This window comes from Rana temporaria, chromosome 1 (genome assembly GCF_905171775.1).
Source record: "Rana temporaria chromosome 1, aRanTem1.1, whole genome shotgun sequence".
Lineage (NCBI taxonomy): Eukaryota > Metazoa > Chordata > Amphibia > Anura > Ranidae > Rana > Rana temporaria.
Genome location: NC_053489.1, coordinates 15,540,943 through 15,557,262, shown reverse-complemented (window position 1 = coordinate 15,557,262; position 16,320 = coordinate 15,540,943).

The window sequence follows — 16,320 nt, the reverse complement described above, 5'->3', positions numbered from 1 at the left end:
TATTTACAGATATCCTCCCTGCTCTTACTGCAATTCATGTCACCATTAGGGATGAGCCAAAAACCCCCCCGTTCGGTTCGCCCCAGAACCTTCGAACGGACCGAACATTAGAACCCCATTGAAGTCTATGGGACTCAAATGTTCAAATTCAAAAGTGCTCATTTTAAAGCCTAATATGCAAGTTATTGTCATAAAACGTCTTTGAGAACCGAGTCTTGCACCAAGGAATATGTATCAATATAAAAAAAAGTTTTAAAAATGGTCGTTTTTTCTGGAGCAGTGATTTTAATGATGCTTAAAGTGAAAAAAAATGAAAAATTCCTTTAAATATCGTACCTGCTGGGTGTCTATCGTATGCCTGTGAAGTGGCACGTGTTTAGAACTGTCCCTGCATAAAATGAGATTACTATAAGAAAAAAGTAATTTAAAACTGCTTGTGGCTTTAATGTAATGTCTGGTCCCTGCAATATGGATGAAAATCATTGAGAAAAATAGCATGGGTTCCCCCCCCTCCCCCCAGGTCATTACAAGCCCCTTTGGCCCTATATACTTTGAACAGCAGTATACAGGCGGTGCAAACAAGACAGGGACTGTAGGTTTGTTGTTAAGTAGAATCTGTTTGTAATTTTGAACTGGTACTTCTTTAAAGTGTAGCTCCAGCCATAAAATCTATTTTTAAGCTTTTCTGAAAACATAGAAAAGGGTTATCACCCCTGTAACATTTGTTTTGCTGCATGTGTGCATCTGTTCCGAAGATTGCAATTCACTTTCTGTCCCAATGACAAATGATTTTTTGAAAATGTGTTTTTTTTTGTGAAACAAGGATTGGTGATAAAGCATCAGTGTACAGGCGACACCTCTTACAGAAGAGAATTTCCCTTCCTAGGGGTAGATTTCCTCTCACTTCCCGTTTGCAAGTAGGAGTCGTTTGTAAGTTGGATGTTTAAAAGTAGGGGCCTGCCGTATATACTCTGCAGAAATTTGGGCCCTAGGTGTTGCCACAACACTGTAAGCCCTCACAGTTAGTCTTGGTGGGCGCTGGAACGCCCTGCTGTGTGAACTAATATATCAAGAATTGTAATTACATGCCATTGTTGAACAGTGGTAGAAAAATTGGGCCTTTGGTGCTGGCGCTGGTGCCACAACACTGTATGTCCTCACAGTTACTCTTAGTGGGTGCAGGAATGGGCCCTGCTGTGAAATATTAGATCAACAATTGTAATTACATGCTCCTGTTGAACATGGGCAGAAAAATTGGGCCTTAGGCACTGGTGCTGGTTAGGGATGAGCTTTGTGTTCGAATCAAACTCATGTTCGACTTGAACATCGTATGTTCGACCGTTCGTCGAATTACGAACGTTATGGGCCGTTTGCGCCAAATTCGAGTGGCGTGTCACAGCCCATAATTCACTGCGGCATCGCAGTGCATTGCTGGCTGATGATTGGCCAAGCATGCACTATGACCCGCATGCTTGGCCAATCACAGCTTGCAAAAAAACGGAGAGCCATAATTGGCCAAAGCCAGGGTGGCTTTGGCCAATTATGGCTCAGGGGGTTTAGTACACGCCCCACACTATAAAAGGCTGCCTGCAAGTCGGCCTTGTGTAGTGTGTTGCGGTGGTTAAGACGGAGAGAGACAGAGAGAGAGTGTCATTTATTGTAGGTAGATATAGCAGGCAGGCTAGTCAGTTAGAGTTACAGTGTCGAGGATATATATGCATCCCAGGTGTTGTACATATATTTATACACTGTATAGTTTAGCTAGATCCGCTCTTCCTATTTTACTGACAGGCAGGCAGGTGATTGTGCTAGCTGCAGTATTCTCACATGGTGTACTGTCTGTGTCCTCTGCAGTGTGCACCTAAAGCTACGTGGTGTGTGTACTGTCTGTGTCCTCTGCACATTGTGCACCTAACGTAAAGCTGGTGTTTCTCATATTTATTCCTAGAGTCAGGGATCTTCTCATATTAATACTACAGGCAGAGGATATTGCTGCAAGTACTTTCACATGGTGTGCTGTCTGTGTCCGCTGCTGTGTGCACCTAAAGCTATGTGGTGTGTGTACTGTCTGTGTCTGTGCTATTTTTTTCAAGGATTTTCATCCATATTGCAGGGATCAGACATTACATTAAAGCTGCAAGCAGTTTTAAATACATTTTTCTTATAGTAATCTCATTTTGTGCAGGGACAGTTCTAAGCATGTGCCACTTCACAGGCATACTATAGACACCCAGCAGGTATGATATTTCAAGGAATTTTATTTTTTTCACTTTAAGCATCATTAAAATCACTGCTCCAGAAAAAACAACCGTTTTTAAAACTTTTTTTACATTGATACATGTTCCCTGGGGAAAGACCCTGGGGCAAGACCCGGTAACTTGCATATTAGGCTTTAAAATTAGCACTTTTGAATTCTAACATTCGAGTCCCATAGACTTCAATTGGGTTCTAAATGTTCGCACGAACGTTCGGTCCGTTCGAAGGTTCTGGTGCGAACCGAACAGGGGGGTGTTCGGCTCATCCCTAGTGCTGGTGCCACAACACTGCAACCCCTCACGGATACTCTAGTTGGAGGGCAGGAATGAGCCCGCTGCAAAGTATTGCATCAAAAATGTTAATTACACGCCCCTATTAAACAGGGGCAGAAAAATTGGGCGTTAGGCACTGGTGCTGCTGCCACAACACTGCAACCCCTCACAGATACTCTAGTTGGAGCGCAGGAATGAGCCCGCCGCAAAGTATTGCATCAAAGATTGTAATTACATGCCCCTGTTAACCCCTTCCATACAGGGCATTTTCACCCCCTTCCTGCCCAGACCAATTTTTGGTTTTCAGCGCTGTTGCACTTTGAATGACAATTGCGTGGTCATGCAACACTGTACCCAAACTAAATCTTTATGTTTTTTTTTCCCCCACAAATAGAGCTTTTGTTTGGTGGTATTTGATCATCTCTGCGGTTTTTATATTTTGTGCTATAAACAAAAGAAGAGCGACAATTTAAAAAAAAAACACAATATTTTTTACTTTTTTATTTAATAAATATCACAATTTTTTAAAAAAATATATTTTTTTCCCTCAGTTTAGGCTGATACGTATTCTTCTACATATTTTTGGTAAAAAAAAATCGCAATAATCGTATATTGATTGGTTTGCGCAAAAGTTATAGCGTCTACAAAATAGGTGATAGATTTATAGCATTTTATATATTTTTTTACTAGTATTGGCGGCGATTTGCAATTTTTTACTATGACTGTGACATTGCAGCGAACACATCGGACACTTTTGACACGTTTTTGGGACATTCACATTTATACAGCGATTAATGCTATAAATATGCATTGATTACTGTGTAAATGAGACTGGCAGGGAAGGGGTTAACCACTAGGGGGCGTTGAAGGGGTTAATATGTTCCCTAAGGTGTGTTCTAACTGTGGGGGAGGGGACTCTCAAGGGGAGGAGACCGATGTGTGTTCCTCTGTACTGGGAACACACATTGGTCTCCTCACCGCTGACAGGAGGTGGATCTGTGTGTTTACACACACAGATCCACACTCCTGCCGTGATTACCGGCAATCAGGGGCACCCGGCGGCAATCGCAGCCGCCGGGCACCCGCGCCGGGTCACGAGCACTGCCGCGGGTGCGCGCACGCCCTAGATCGCTGGAAACACAGGACGTCATATGACGTCCACCCGGATCGGCGAGGGGTTCCTGCCGCCGTCATTTCCCTATGCCGCGGTATGGAAGTGGTTAAACAAGGGCAGAAAAATTGGGCCTTAGGCACTGGTTCTGGTGCCACAACACTGCAACCCCTCACAGATACTCTAGTTGGAGCGCAGGAATGAGCCCACTGCAAAGTATTGCATCAAAAATTGTATTTACACGCCCCTGTTAAACAGGAGCATAACAATTGGGCTATAGCCACTGGTGGCGGTGCCCAGAACCAAACATTTTCTTACAAGCTATCAGCATGATCATTGAGGAGGAAAATGATAGTCACTCAGCATAACAGGATAGTCACTCAGCATCAGCATAGGCAGTCTTAAAGGGATCTGACATTTAAAAACAAAAATATTCAGTTACATCAGCAATTCAGCATCAGGTGCTTGGTAGCTGGTGGTGATCCAAGCCTGATTCATTTTTATGAAGGTCAGTCAATCGACCGAGTCGGTGGAGAGGCGCACCCTGTGATCGGTTACAAAGCATCCAGCAGCACTGAATGTGCGTTCTGAGAGAATGCTGGATGCAGGACAAGCCAGTAGCTATATTGCGTACTGTGCAAGCTCTGGCCAGTGATCCATCCTCAAGACCCAGTAAGCCAGAGCATTTTCGGTGGGAAAGGTGTCCAAGTCTGATCTTGCCCCTAGGTATTCCCGCACCATGTAAAACAGACACTGGGGATGGTTGCTGGAACCGGTCATACCTTGGGGGTGCGGACTAAAAAATTGTCTGAACGCATCGGTCAGACGGCCACCTTCTCCACAGCTCCTTCTGTGACTGACCGAAGCCTCAGCAACACGTTGTCCAGGGCCAGGATTTTGTAACCTCCCAGTCTCTGTGAACGCGTAGCACAGACCTTTCTGCAAGGCCTCCCAAATATGTTTCATCTTCTGCTCCCTCTGTGCCAGCAAGATAAGGTCTGCAACCTTACTGTTGTAACATGGATCAAGGAGGGTTGCCAGCCAGTAATGATCCCTCTCCTTGATAGCACAAATACGAGGATCCTTACACAGGCTTTGCAGGATCAGGGAGGCCATACAACGTAGGTTTGCTGAGGCATTCGGTGCGGAGTCCTCTGGGTCACTGAGGACGACATGATCCACAGCCACCTCGACCCATCCACGTACAAGTCCAGGGGTTTCTTGGGACTGTAATTTATCCCTTAAAGACTGCTGCTGATGCTGAGTGCTAGGCTCCACTTCCATGCTGACACAATCCTCCTTGTCCTCTTCCTGTTTGATAGGCGGGCAAGCAGAAACACTGTCTGGATAAAGGGGGCCTTGAGAGGTAAGGAAGACCTCCTCTTCCTCCCTGTTCTGCCTCAAGGGCCCTGTCCATTATTCCATGCAGCGTGTGCTCCAACAGGTGAATAAGAGGGACAGTCTCACTGATGAATGCACAGTCACTGATCACCATCCTCGTGGCCTCCTCAAATGGTGACAGGACAGTGCATGCATCCCTGATCATGGCCCACTGGCGTGGTAAAAAAACAAGCTCCCCTGACCCTGTCCTGCTGCCATATTGGCACAGATACTCATTGATGGCCCTCTGCTGTGTGTGTAGCCGCTGCAGCATGGCTAATGTAGAGTTCCACCTGATGGGCATGTCACAGATTAGGCGGTTCTTGGGCAGGTTGTATTCCTTTTGGAGGTCTGCCAGCCGAGCACTGGCATTATATGACCGTCGGAAATGCACACAGACTTTCCTGGCCTGCTTCAGGACATCCTGTAAGCCCGGGTACCTGCCCAAGAACCACTGCACCACCATGTTAAGGACATGAGCAAAACAGGACACATGGGTCAGTTGTCCCTGTCGCAGGGCAGAGAGGAGGTTGGTGCCATTGTCGCAAACCACCATTCCTGGCTTAAGCTGGAGTGGTGTCAACCACCTCTGAGCCTGCCCCTGCAGAGCTGACAGAACCTATGGCACAGTGTGTCTCCTGTCCCCCAAGCATGCCAGCTCAAGCACCACATGGCATCTCTTTGCCTGCGTACCTACGTAGCCCCTTGAACGCCTACAGAGCAGCGATGGTTCCGAGGATACATCAGCACAGGAAGAGGCCACAGAGGAAGAAGTGGAGGGGGTGGAGGAGAGAGGTGTGTCACAACCAGTAGTAGCATTTTGGAGGCGTGGTGGCGGAACAACCTCCAATACTACTGTACCTTGTCCTGTGTCCTTCCCAGCTGCCAGCAGAGTGCACCCTGAAAGATAGGTAATGTCTCTGTCCATGCCTGCTGGACCATGAGTCAGCGGTAATATGCACCTTACCACTGACCGCCCTGTCCAGCGAGGCATACACATTGCCTTCCACATGCTGGTAAAGAGCCGGAATCGTCTTCCGTGAGAAAAAGTGGCGTTTGGGAACTTGCCACTAATGTACCGCACATTCAACAAACTCACGGAAGGGGCATAATCTACCAACTGAAAAGGCAGCAGTTGAAGTGCTAGCAATTTAGCTAAGCTAGTATACAACCGCTGGGCATGTGGATGGCTGGGAGAGAACTTCTTCTTTTGGCGCTGCAGCAACTGGGGCAGGGAAATTTGCCTGGTACAATCTGCCATCGGTGTACCGATAGTAGATTGCCCTCAAGTACTTGGCTCCGACACACCTAATTCTACACTTTCAGTCCTATCAGTGCAGGCTTCAGAGCAGACTGAGTGTATAGTGGGGTTGGAGATCCCAGCTGATGAGGAACAAGGAGAGGTCTGCTTTGTTCTTTGGTATCCGTCTTTGAGGTATGCTTGCCAATGAACTGCATGGCAGGTCAAGCATGTGGTGCCCAATCGGGTGATGTTTTGGCCATGCGAGATACGCTTGAGACATATGTTGCAAATAGCAGCGGTGCGATCTGATGCACTCGTCTCAAAAAAGGCCCACACCAAAGAACTTTTGGAATAACGCTGAGAGACAGCAGCGCCCTGCACATGCGTAGCTCTGCATTGTGAAGCAGTCAGGGTGTTGCCCTTAAGCTGACCCCTGGAGGGCATCCTGCCTTATTGGAGATGTGCCTCCTCCCCTCTCCTATCAGGCACCCACGTAGAGTCAGTGACCTCATCATCCCCTCCCTCCTCATCACTGTAGAAAACCTGGCAGTATGCTGCAGCTGGGGGAACATGACTGCCAGATTGCTGTCCTTCTTGGGCACCCCCTCTCTCTGGGCTCACGTTGCTGCCTTCCTCTAGCTGGCAACCATCATCAGAGCCTTCAAAACGCTTTGCATCCTCCTGCAGCATGTACCCAACACTGTGGTCAAACAGTTCGGGGGACTCCTCAGGAGGACATGGTGGGGATTAAATATTTAGGTATCACCATCACACCAGCAAAGACAAATCTATATAGAACTACTTACATTCCCTTTCTAGATAAGCTCAGGACTAAACTTCAAGAGTTGGCGAAGGTGGAGCTTTCTTGGTCAGGTAGACTGGCAGCCTTTAAGATGCTTGTATTACCTCAATTAATTTGTATATTTAGAATACTCCCAAATACCAGTGCCAAACTACTGTTTTGACACTACTCAGTCCATTCTTAACAAGTACCTGTAATGGAATGACCCGGGACATCCAGAGACTTTGTGAGGATGGAGGATACTCCTGTGTCAGCGTCACTGATAACTCTTGGGTCTGAGTCCACTCTGTGCCCTTTGGGCATGGAGTGGCAAGTGAATCATAATTCATGTATAACATGAAATAGGACATCACGGATAGTTCGTATTGCAGGATTTTGAGATACTGCAAGATGTTGGCTTGTTTTGGCGTGGATAGTGATTTACAGTATATTCCTTAATGCCTGCAAAGAATATTCTATGACTCATTTCTAGTGACATGCTAATTGCATCAGGGCTTGGAAGACATTCCATTGTCTTTGTGTAAAGGTGTTGTAACGGACAGGTGTTAATCCCAGGTCTGCTCCCAGACCTATAATTATGCATACTAAATACTGTTTACGTGTGATAACCCTGTCTACAACTTATTGATGCTCAGAGGTGTCAAGTTGTATGCGGAGACGAAATGTCTGCCTAGGAGACGGAGTGGGTGAAGGTGTTTTGTTGTTGATTAAGGAATGTTAAGTAATTACCCTTAGAGTGTGATTAGGGGGGTGGAGATCTCATTGTCCCTTTGAATACTGTCACATGGTTGTACTGTATAAAAAGCTGAGAAGAAACCATTAAAGTTGTCATTACATTTGGAACAAGCACAGAGCTGTGTCTCGTCTTGATTCTGGGCAAATGAAATGGGATCGGGTCCTGTCGGTTGGAGTGTCGATAAGCTGTCGTGACTGGGATGGAAGGTCGTAAACGGTGGTGACCGTTACAGTACCTTTGGCAAGGCAAGAGGGCACGATGTGCCTTCTTTAGGTTGATTAAGACCAGGCGTATGGGAGGGGTGGGCATGGTCATGTTGAAAGATTATTATACAGCTACCTTATTAGCCCAACTTAAGGCTTGGTTCCCATTGTCTACACAGAATAGATGTTCGGAGTTGGAGGGCTTCCAGGTCCCGGGCCGTAGCTTATATAATCTTCTTTTAACGTGTCGCTTCATCACCTTACATCATATGAATCTATCTCCCACGGTTTCAGCGTCTCTATGGGCTTGGCACCTGCTTACTACATCCACTTTCCATCACTCAGCTTATTCTGCTTTACCTTTTCCAATTCAGTGCTTGACTAGCGTAATCCCTGACTTGAACATTAGTAGGTGGGTTGCCAGGGGAATAAAAGATGTAGCAGATTTGATGGTGGGGCCTGCCCCGAAATCATTTTGCTCCCTCCTATTAGTGTTTGGCTTAGCGCCTCAAGACACTTACACCTACATACAAATCAACCATTTCTTTGTTCCTATCCGATCACAGCTATATCCCTACCCTGGCACGTAACTCAGTTCTACTCCAGTCCCACGGTCAAAACCAAAGGTATTTCCTTGTTTTATCTGTTGCTCAACAACAAATATGTGTTCTCTAAATCATCTGCAATGCTGGCTTGGGAAAGGGAGTTTGGGAAGGTATACACTGACGACCAATGGCGTAAGGCTTTCAGTGTGACATATGAGGCTACTAAGTGTGTGAACCTATGGGAGCTAAACCAAAATATACTATTACGATGGTATTTGACCCCATATAGAATTGCAAGCTTTGACCCTTAGTCATCAGCCTTATGTTGGAGGAACTGTGGAGAGGTAGGAACCCTTTATCATATACTGTGGTCTTGCCCTATAGTGGCCAGATTCTAGACAGAAGTTTTCCATTTGCTTACGCAAATTTTAAACCTTGCAATCCCGGTGGCGCCGGGTCTGGCTCTCTTATCTCTGAGCATTGAATAATTCCCTGTAGAAACTAGAACTATAGCCACGCACATATTATTGAGCGCAAGACTAGTGCTGGTTTGGCACTGGAAACAACAAAAGTCTCCCTCCCTGCAGGAGGTGATAACAACTACCCACACCCATGCCACATACGAAATGCTGTTCGCCTCTACGCAATGCTCTCTTCATAGAGTTGGTCCATTGTGGGAATTATGGTTCAACTGGTATGAGAAGAACAAAGGATAGTGATTCTTTTGACATTATTGTGATACTAAAAGCAATTATCTCCTCTAGGGCGAGTTGACTTTGATACTTGGGCTGTTATATCCTATTATGTTTTGTTTTATTTTGTTTTATTTCATTTTAATTTACCTGTTGTTATAGCATTTTATTCCATTTCATTTTATTATATTTTGTTTGGATACTTCTTGTGCTGGATCTACTGGCAGCACTTTGTTATTATATATATGTTGCTGCTGCATCAGCTCTTTACCTTACTTTTGAAAATAAAAGACAGTCTGGACAGCAATTCTTGATGAGATAAATCCACAAAACATGTCCTGTTGGGGGTACTTGAGGACTGAGGCTGAGAACCACTGCAGGAAAATGGAAAAAAAAATAATACTTACTGCTGTGTTTTTCCTTTCCTGGTGACTATCCATGGCAGCACACAATCCATGCACCAGGAAAGAAGCTTTGAGACAAAAATCATACCTGTTTTGTTAGGCCAATCAGCCTATTTCAGCTGCAGCTGTCAAAATCTGTAGCATGAAAAAGTAACAAAAAGCAAACTTCAAAATTTGAAAGTTATTTTATTGGTCAACAAAACAGGACTTTGAAAAAAAGAGCAAGGAAAGAAAAAACAAACAAAAATAAAAAAATAATATAAAAAAATAAAAATAAACATAGGTTCATTTGAGACAGTAAACAGAATATGGTTTATACAATGGAAATTAACAGGAGATTAAAAGGCCCACAGACATCTATTAAGGATTGAAACATTAGTCACAACATCTTGAGAAAGATTTAGCAAAATAATGCAGCATAGACAATTACATCAAAGTGAACACCCTAAAAACATACATTGACAACCTCACAAATATTTCAGGCGAAGATAGCCCCCCACCCAAAATAAATAAATAAACCAGTCAAAAACCCTTGATCAAAAACATATCTGTTTTGCAAAGTCATAAATAAAATAGACATTCAATAAGGACACACAAATATAATCTTGTCGGCCCCCACACACAATCTTGCCTCTTTTCGGGTCAGGTAAAAACTGCTCTCTGCAAGCTTTATATAACATAGGCTTGTGTGCTAATGAGGCAATTAAAAACACATGCATAGCCCATGAAACACACAAAATGCAAGTTCACCCAATGTAGAGACTGAACTTTAAAGTAGGTACACCTGTTAAGGATGTCCTTAAATTACTAACCCAAAAAACACGCTCTATGAGTATGCCCAGAAACATCCAAGTGTTGTTCACACACAAAAAGCAACATCAAAAAATCTAAGTCCCTGGGCATGCTCAGATAACCAGAAATGCAGAGGCAAAGCCCTGTCCAAAATGAATCACATCATCCAGCATGTTACAAAATTAGAGATGGGACAAACACCCCCTGGTCCAGGTGGGCAAACAAAGAGCCTAACATGGGCAAAAGTTATACCATAAATACCATTGCAGTCTATGGTAATTGACTTGTTCATTTTGCTAGACCCCACTTGGCTGCCTTATCTTTTAGTAATTGGCCTTAAAATGGGTATGGGGGCCCAGGTCCCACCTAAGGGACATACAGTACCTGCTGCCGTTATTGTACTTTCAGCGTGATCCCATCACTCTGGTTCTCCGCGACAGGGTACTGTAAATCTTGCGCTGGCTGCCGCAATAGGAAAAACACAGGAGAGAGAGAACGGCCTCCATGATGGAGGGGGGGACATGCGACGTATGGGCACAGGCAGCACTGGGCAGAAAGGCAGAGGCAGAGCTGGCTGGCTGTAGTGGAGGCGGAGCGGCACATCAGAGGCAGACTGGTGGTGGATGGTAACGATGTGATCGCAGGTACACAGACAGGTCACACTCTCTGCCAGTGGCACTGTGATGATCAGGGGCACGCAGGGGATGTTTTCTTTCCTTCCTCCATTCCTCCACCGCTGCTGTGCCAGCGCCTCTAACACTGTATGGAGGGACACTAGAGTGGAGCTGCTGAGAGGAAGTAGGATCACCGGTGGCCGGGCGCCCTGGGTGAAAGTGCACCCGCCTCTCTCCAGTGCGCCCTAGGTGGCTGCCTAGTGGTAGGACAGGCCCTGACTCCAAGGCAAATTTTAACCACTTCCGTACCGTAGGATGTCATATAACGTCCTGGACTTCAGTGGGGGATATCTGAATGATGGGTGCAGCTACAAGCATCATTCAGATATCCTTTTTTTACAGGCGGCGGATGTTCGCACCATAAGAACGATCATAGCAGCAGTTCCGCCACTTGATCATTCTTACAGGCGGCGGGAGGGGACATCCCCCTCCCACCACCATCCGATGCTTCTCCGGGCTCTCCCATGCCATCGGAGGCCCAGAGAACGAATCGCCCGCTGCCGAATGAAGAGCATAGAGATTTAAAAAACATAAACAAAGCTGCAATCGCGGCTGAAAGCATGAGATCAGTGTTTTTTTTTTTCCCAATCTCATGCTTTCCAGCCTGGAGGACAGATGTGGGGTCTTATTGACCCCACCTCTCTCCATAAAGAGGACCTGTCACACACTATTCCTATTACAAGTGTAATGTTTGGGGGACCAGCTTGATCGCAGGACACAGGCTTCTTAAATCAAAACTATGGTTTATTAAACTTAAATGGCTTAGCAGCAGCAAAAACAAAAGAAATAACAGTCTCACCGACTTGTACAGCTCAGAACTGCTATCGTAGTTAAACAGTCCTTCCAGGTAAGTCCTTCAGTAGCAGGTTTTTAGGCAGGACACTGCCAAGTCCTTTCACAGCTTTTCATAGCTTTTCATAGCTTCCACAGCTTTCCTTGTCCACCATTCACCATGCATTGGACTCTCCTACACTCCTTCACTCTCACCTGCACTTCCTGTCTGCTTTAAACTACTTCCTTACACAGGTGCGTTAACCCTTTCCATTCCCTTAAAGGCACCACAGTCCAAACAGAGGGGAAATATAACGTCCTTCCAGGACCCAGCCATGGCGTCCTGTACATATCCCCCCCCTGTGCCCCAACGCCAAGGAGGTGGAGGCAACAGTGGAGCTCAAACAATGGACTCGGGAGAGGGCATCTGCATTTTGATGCAGTCTCCCGGGCCTATGCTCCACTACAAACTTAAATTCTTGGAGCGCCAGGAACCAACGTGTAATCCTGGCATTAGTCCCTTTACCCTGTCTCATCCATGTTAAAGGGGCATGATCAGAAATGAGCCTAAACTTCCTCCCCAAGAGGTAATACCTGAGGGAATCCAGAGCCCACTTAATGGCCAGACACTCTCTTTCAATAATAGCGTAGTTTTTCTCCGCTGGTGTCAACTTTCTACTGAGGAAGACTACTGGGTGTTCCTCACCACAAACAACCTGTGACAACACAGCTCCCAATCCTACATCGGAAGCATCAGTTTGGACAACAAACTCTTCTGAAAAATTGGGCGCTATCAAGACAGGGTGTTGGCACAGTGCTGACTTGAGCACCAAAAAAGCCTTCTCAGCGTCTGCATTCCACTCCACCATGACCGATTTCCGACCCTTAGTCAGATCGGTCAATGGAGCCGCCAATGTGGCAAAGTTGGGTACGAACCTCCTGTAGTATCCCACCATGCCCAGGAATGCACGTACCTGCTTTTTTTTGAGGGGGCGGGGCCAACTCTTTATAGCCTCTACCTTGCTGACCTGAGGTTTCACCACCCCTCTACCCACAATATAGCCCAGGTATTTCACCTCCTCCATTCCCAAAGCACATTTTTCAGGGTTTATTGTAAACCCCTCTTTCCAGAGAGAGTCCAGTACTGCCTGGACTTTGGGCAAGTGTGACTCCCAGTCTCTGCTAAAAAGGACTATGTCGTCCAAGTACACTGAGGCATACTCCCGATGAGGTCGTAAAATCCTATCCATTGCTCGCTGGAACGTGGCTGGAGCAGTTTGCAGTCCAAAAGGCATTCTTTTGTACTGAAAACTCCCCTCTGGAGTAGAAAAAGCAGTTTTCTTTTTAGCAGCCTTAGTTAATGGGATTTGCCAATACCCCTTGGTAAGGTCTAATGTTGTGATATACCTAGCTGGACCTAGTCTCTCAATAAGTTCATCTACCCGGGGCATGGGGTAGGCATCAAACCGTGAAACTTCATTAAGCTTCCGGAAATCATTGCAGAATCGCAGAGTCCCGTTGGGCTTTGGTACCAACACAATCGGGCTCGACCACTCACTCTGCGATTCCTCAATGATCTCCAGGTCCAGCATCTTCTTTACTTCCTCTGAAACGGCCTTCCTTTGAGCCTCTGGGATGCGGTAGGGCCTGACAAAAACTTTGACTCCAGGTTCCGTGATAATATCATGCTCTATGATACTAGTTAGCCCCGGCAAGTCTGAAAACTTCTCTTTATTTCTCTGCAAGAACTCCTTTGCCTGCTGACTTTGGTATTTAGATAGGGTATTTGCTACTTGGACACTCTCCACCCCAACCTGTGGCTCAAGCCTTGCACTAGCCAGGGAGGTCACCGGTTCCCTGTCTGTCCAGGGCTTTAACAAGTTGACATGATATATCTGATACGGTTTCCTCTTGCCTGGCTGGTGGACTCTATAATTGACCTCTCCCACTTTTTCCACAACTTCAAAGGGTCCTTGCCACCTGGCTAAGAACTTACTTTCCACAGTGGGAATTAGCACCGCTACTCGATCCCCCACTTGGAAGTGCCTTATTTTAGCAGCCCTGTTATAGACCCGTCGTTGAGCCTCCTGGGCTTTTTGCAAATGCTCTTTGACTAGCGGCATCACGGTTTGGATCCTTTCCTGCATTTGGGAGACATATTCCAGGACACTCTTATGCTGAACAGGTTCACTTTCCCACTCCTCTTTAACCACGTCAAGAAGTCCGCGAGGTCTCCGCCCATATACCAACTCAAAGGGCGAAAAACCCGTGGAGGCCTGGGGCACTTCCCGGATAGCAAACAGGAGAGCTGGTAACAGGCAGTCCCAATCTTTCCCATCCCTTTGTACCACTTTCTTGAGCATGGATTTAAGGGTCTTATTAAAGCGTTCCACCAACCCGTCCGTTTGGGGATGGTAGACCGATGTGCGTAGCTGTTTAATCCGGAACAGCTTACACACATCGGCCATAACCCTTGACATAAACGGGGTACCCTGGTCTGTGAGTATTTCCTTGGGGAAACCAGTCCGTGTAAACATCTGGAATAATTCCCGGGCAATGGCCTTTGAGGAGGTATTCCGCAGGGGTAGCGCCTCAGGATATCGGGTGGCATAGTCAAGAATCACCAATATGTAGGAGTGACCTCGAGCTGACTTTACCAAGGGACCCACTATATCCATGGCTATCCTCTCGAATGGGACCTCAATTATGGGCAGAGGGACCAAAGGGCTCCGAAAATGAGTCACCGGAGCGGTCAACTGACAGGTCGGACAAGAGGCACAGTATCTCTTTACCTCTGCTTTCAGACCTGGCCAGTAAAACCGGTCGGTGATCCGTGCCTCCGTTTTTTCAACTCCCAGGTGTCCCCCTAACACATCGTTATGGGCCAGGTCCAGAACCTTTCGTCTATATTGTTGGGGTACCAACAATTGCTCTACCACATTTTCTCTCTCCTTGGTAACCCGATACAGCAATTCATTATATATTGCAAAGTGTGGCCACCTCTCATTCGCACCTGGCTCTTGGGGAACCCCATTTACTACTACCACTTGTTCCCGTGCATGGGCCAAAGTGGGGTCCTGCATCTGAGCAGTCCCAAATGCCCCATGGGGAACACCCAAATCTGGCAGCGCAGGGGTAGAGGCCACTTCCTCATCCTCTTCCCCCAGCATTACCTGAAGTGGGAAAGGCTCCTCCCCCTTAGTGTTTTGGTAGGTCTGTGGACCACATATCTTGACATCCTCAATAGTATCAACACTACTTTCATCACCATTAACCCAATTAGATATGTGCATTCCCGTTCGTACGAATGTTATTTTCGTACGAAAATGTTCATTTTCGTACCCGCAGAATAATGTGTACATACGAAAAAATTAAAGCACCAAAATACGAAAACAACGGGATTACGAATGAGCTGCATAACGAACAACCGCAAATACGAACGAACGATCCGACGAAAATACGACAAAACGAAAACAGCAAAAGAACGAAAATGATATTTTGTTTAAATCCTTGTTCTGTTCGTATTTTGATTTTCAGTCGTATGTTCATATGACATCTAACAAAAGATTTTCATTCTGTATTTCGTTTGAATGCTTTTTCTGTTCGTATGTTCATATGACATCTATAACAAAAGATTTGTATTCTGTATTCCTTTTTTCTGTTCGTAATTTGGTTTCAAAATACAGAATACAAATCTTTTGTTATAAGATGTAATTTTCGTTTTTTTGAATGGGCAGTGAGTGTAGTTAGTTAGTGAAGCAGCTTCTCTTTTGTGCTGAGTACAGTAGTACAGAAAAGCCAAATAAACTTTTCTGTGGATTTTCGTCTGAAGGGAGATCAGTTGGCCAGACTTTTGAACCTGGAACCCAAAAATGGTTTTCTGATGGAGTTTAAAAACGAACGAACGTTCGGTAAAACGATCGTTTTTATGTTTGTTGTTAAAAAAGTCTGACCAAGTGTATGGGGCTTAACAATAGTTAATATGGATCAGCCGCGTGTTGAAAGTGCCGCGAATCCCGCAATATATTTACGAAAGTATAAAACGACGAAAATTCACGAAAATCATTGTCTAACAAGTAACGAACATGAATTAAACAGAATAACGAACCATCCCGCATGTACGAAAATAAAACGGTAACGAAAATACGAAACGATCAGAATACGAAAAAATCTCGTCGTACGAAAAACGAACGGGAACAAACAGGAAAACGGGCGTCTTACGAAAAACGAACGGAAACGAACCTACGTAACGATACGAAACAGAACAAAAAAAAACGAAAAAAAATTCTGTGCACATGTCTAAACCCAATCATTAGCATTTTCCCCATCTGGGTCCACATTAACGTTTGGCAGTTCAGGGTTATCCCTCTCAGCAGCAGGAACAGGGGGGCTAGTTTCTCCCCAGTCTCTGAACTGTTCTCCTTGTTCCCACAGTTTTG